Source organism: Hippocampus guttulatus, chromosome 20 (genome assembly GCF_054856545.1).
Source record: "Hippocampus guttulatus isolate MCC_2025c chromosome 20, RoL_Hgut_1.0, whole genome shotgun sequence".
Classification (NCBI taxonomy): domain Eukaryota; kingdom Metazoa; phylum Chordata; class Actinopteri; order Syngnathiformes; family Syngnathidae; genus Hippocampus; species Hippocampus guttulatus.
The window spans coordinates 1,336,587-1,341,510 of NC_141280.1; positions in this window are offsets into that span (position 1 = coordinate 1,336,587).

Here is a 4,924-nt window from a genome sequence, read left to right on the forward strand (position 1 = left end):
GGATGAATTTGATGCGGTATGATGAAAGTCAAATCCTCACTCAGAAAAAAAACAACAAGATATCGATGCGACGTGTCAACGTTTTCTTTTAGCCGTGAAGTTCAATGAAGAACGACAAATAATTATTGATTGTGATTCATGGTATTGGTTTTCAGGGACCAGTTCTATCTGGTGTAAATGCCAAGCGTGGCTACTCTCACCATGACAACCCATCAGACCCTTTTAGCGACTATTATTAAAAAATAAATAAAAAAAGCAACCACTACTTTTTTTTTTTTGTGTGTGTGTGATGAATGGAAACTTCTGAAATCTCTTAAGGTCGCCTCAAGAGCAGCAGATGTTTACCCCTCCACATCCGGGACTATAAATGAACAGCGCTTGTTTGAAGCCCCCCCCCCCCCCGTGGCCAAACGCATTCAATTGCATTTTGACTCATGTAAGCAGCGGAACGTAACCCAGCTGCCCAAATGCCAAAGATATCAAGATGCGCGGGTGACCAGACGTGAAGGTTGTCAACTGGTGTCCAAAAACAAGCTGAAAAACCAGCAAGTGACTGGATGACCTGGTTACCATGTCAGTGTTTCTCCGAGAGGATTGACAGAGAGCAGGCCACTTGCCCAGCCCCACCGCGGCCATGTGGTAATTCGCCCACTCGACGTCCGCCTCACGTGCGCGTGAGAGGATACTTGAGCCCGCTGAGGCTTTTCCACTTCATCAGCGAGGAACCTTTTGATGGAGCGAGCGCCTCATCACGATGAGGGCCCGGTCTCGGGAGGAAGTCAATCCTGTCGGGGCGCTAGGCATTCTGCCCTCATCATCAATCAACACGGCATCAATCAACCAGATGGAGAAAGCGGAGCGAAAATCATGCTTGGAACTGCACACGAGTCTTGATTATTAAAAGAAAGTCAGGCATGTCAATTTTGAAGGACAAAGAAAACCGGTCGTGCTGTTCAGAGCTGCCCTTCATTTCTGGGGAGATGTGATTGTTTTTTTTGTCATTCTCCGTCTTCAGAAACGGAAAATCGGAAGCTAACCGTCGACATCGTCACGTCGGAAGCGCAAGTGGCTCGTTTATGAGCAAAGCCGTTCACGGGACAGGATAACTTGAACTGGCCCGGCCCCGCCGTAACTCTCTGAGCTCCTGCCCGCTGCCTCGGGGGTCCGCAGGCCAGACGCTTTTAGAGGGTGCCGAGAACCAAGCAGGGTGCTTGATGCTGAGGAGCGGCGGCTTCATTCTTACGGTGGCGAGTAACTCCGGGAAACAGTGAAAGAGTTTAGCTTCCGTGACAACATCCATCCATCCATTCTCCCCGCCAGGGAATCCTGTTCAGGATGCGGAAGCCAATTGCAGTTGACTTGGGGCGAAAGGCGGAAGACATTTTGAGCTTTAAAAGCCAAGCCGCCAACCACTTGAAGCTGCGCAGCCGAGACACACACACACCATTAAATGAAGGCAAAACTAGACCATTGGGAATAAACGCAGGCGGTATTTCAAAAATGTATACAAAACATTAATGCGGGTCAGTGCTCGGGCCAGCTTAGAAAGTTTTGAAGGGCCTGAAGGGAGGGATTGGGGGGCCGGGGGGGGTTATTTGATTTTTAGTCCTGATTGGATGCTTTGGCAATTGCACAAAAACTGCAGGGTAAAAAAACAAAAACAAAAAACAAACAAACTATGAATTGTCATTCCCAGCTGCAGTTTGTCCCCAAATATTTGATATTTGACCCGAGATTTTATGATGTTGACCATTGGAAATGGTCAACATCATAGTGGAGCAGATTACTTTCCATTTGCAATTTAAGGGAGCATTCCGGTTGACTTTTCCCCTTGTTGCGTTCAAAGACGAGCAGATTCCACTCGTATTGACCCTTAAGCGCGTTGAGCCGCGCTTGGCAATCGAGATTTGCAGCGCACGGACCCTTTTTTTTTTTTTTCAATCCCGCGGCCTTCATTTCCTTTCTCTCCCAACGTAAGCGTTGACAATTTCAGCCTTCCGGCCGCACGACACCACATAACTTGACGGGAGGAAGGTCATCAAAAATCGAAAGTGAATTTTCTTCTCGCGTCGTACTCGTTGCGCTTCTATTATGTTCACGGAATTCAATTTTCTGGGACTGGGTTGTGCGCTGTTGTTTTGTACCAGTCTAGTTCTTCATCTGGTGGCAAAATACACGTTAAATCAATCAAACCGCCCCCCAAAAAAATGGGAGGAGGAGGAGGAGAGGGCACTAAACACGTTGGTTGCCAGCCTATTTGCATGCGTCTGATATCATCTGTCGTTTATTGTCCATGTTTACAAGGTCTCCATCTATGGAGTAAGATCACGTACAGTATCCGTCATAGTCATTTTGTGCGTTTGAATTATTTCCCTGCGAGTAGCAATTGAAATTGTGCGTATATGTGAAATGGTGTTAATGTTCATTATTTAAAAAAAAAAAAAAAAAAAGGCGGCTTCCGACACTTCAATGACGGAAGCGAGACCCGCCTATGGTGACGCCTCCACAGTGTTGCTTGCAGCTGACTGACCACAACACCTGTGACTTGAAAACATAAGGGCAGAACTTGAAAAAGTGTGATGCGCTTTTTAAAAATAAATAAACATAACTTCTTAGCGGCCATACGATCAAATCAAACGTTTGCGGCAATTCACCTCCCCGTTCTCGGAAGTTGCACGGCATTGCTTTTTTTTCTGCAGAAGCATTCCATTTGTCGTGAACTCCTAAAAGGAAGTCCCCCCCCCCCCCCCCCCGGTCTCAAGTCCATCGGGCCATCCGTTTTGCCTGCCGCAGATATACCTCGTGTGCTCTGCATTTAGCTCATTGAGTTCCTAGAATGCGACAGGCTGTTGTTTATCTGTCCGTCCAGATAAAGAAGCAATATATATGCGCCGTTACCCTCACTTGAGAGGTCAAAAGGTTTTTTTTGGTGGAGACGCTCGATACGGCTCTTGGAGTACTTCGGGTTGCCGACCCCGAATATCGAATATCGAACATGTGTCCGGGGGCACGGCGCTTTCGGCGTCAACAAGTGATGTCACAGAGATGTAGTTGTGAGCATGACGGCCATTTTTTTTTTTTTTTGAGGACTGGCCCGATACCTTTTGGTGTTTTTTGGAATGTGTATATCTATACACACGTGTGTGTATTTATGTAATGTGTGTGAGTGTAGCCCGCGGTCTGGTCCTAAGCCGATTGTGAAAGGTGTAGGGGAAAAATTGGGGGGGGGGGGGATTTGTGTCTGTGTGCATGTTATTAATATTTGATAGTTTTGTGTGTTAGTCGGGATAAAAAAAGATGACATCCTTCCTGCTGACTTTTTTACCCAGTTTAACAGAAGTCCTCGCCATCAAAGGATGACTTTGACTGATATCGCGTCAATCAACTAAAAGATTGAAGATCCGAAAAAGCCATTTACACTCCTCCATCCCTTGAGTCTTGGCCCACGGAGGCCAGAAGCAAAAGCGTGACAAAATCTTAGTGGTGTCAAGAAATGTGCCAGACGGTTCTCATCTTTGAAGATAAAGTGAATCTTCTGCTGATGAGACTCTCGAAATTGTCACTTGGGGAAGGAAATGAAGGCGGCGTGGCTCGAATCATTCCCGAGTTCTCGCTAGCGACGGTTGCTCGCATTCGCGTCTGCGAGGTGCGCTGCTCTTTGTTGCCGACACCTGAGGCGTGTTATCGCAGCTTGCTTGTGTTCTGAAAACGAGCGTCAACAAACGTCTCATTTGACCCTTCGGTCAGGAAACGGGCGAAGAAGGCGCGGGTCGGATGAATAGAAAGAGCCATTTCACTCCACAAGGTAACTTGAATGCCGCATTCTTGTGACTCGGTGCTGCTGGAAAGGGCAATTTAGCACTTCCCGTCTTGTGACATGTTGTTGTTCATTATGAGAAGGGATGCGATGATCTCAAGGGCCAGAGGATGGAAAATTAGGTGCCAGGAATGTTCACCGTTAAAGAGGTCGACCTCGACTCCGATAAAGATAACAAACGCTGGTCAATACCGAGATCAAACTCGCACTGATCGGAAAACAAAAGGTGCCAAATATTTTGTCAACAATTGCAATGGATTTCTCCTCGCGTCAAGCATGCGAATCGAGATGCAAATGATTTCTGACTTTAAGAATAGTAGTCGTCATAATAATAAATAAAAGTCCAATTATTTTCAGTTCATTCTGCGGCCCATAATGATGCCCCCCCCCCCCCCCCCCCCCCCGTAGCAATAACACAAACAAGTCATTTGGCCGAGCTCACATGATTGCGATTTGAGGTTCTCGGTACAAGATGAAGAAAATAGCGATGAGATATCTTCTCTTTTTTTTTTTCTTCAAGAATCACCACAATGGAAGTCATTCATATCTTGGGGTGGGGCCTGCAATTTTTTTCTTGTTGCTCAGGGGACACTGTCATCATCGTGGGCAATCGGATCACAGGCCACGTGACTTAGGTCTTCCCACCGGATTTTTCTCCCTCACAAAATAGCCAAAATGCCTTCGTCTCAACCAACTTTGAACTTTATTCCAATTCCAATTATTTGAGTTTTGAAAGTGTTATTGACCGCATGTAAAATTAGTCACCCAGAGGACTTTCATGGCGCATCTCTGCAATGTGGGAAGAAGCCGAAAACAAACAAAAACAAGAAAAAAAAAACGGTGCGGAGAATCCGGAACAAGCCCCAAGCAAGCGCACAACCCGAACTCTGAACTGTGAGACACAAACACGAGGCTAACTTTCAGTCGTAGTCATGTGCATTTCCTCAGGAATGCCCTCCCTTGCTGTGAGAATATCTTTCAGTCAATATTTCCACAAATATGCTTTTTTTTTTCTTTTTTCTCCTAGCTTGAAACGAGTCTCACGTGGTCCTCCGACTGTGAATGCCAATCAAGTTTCGTGGTGCAGAAATGGAGGCAATATGCATG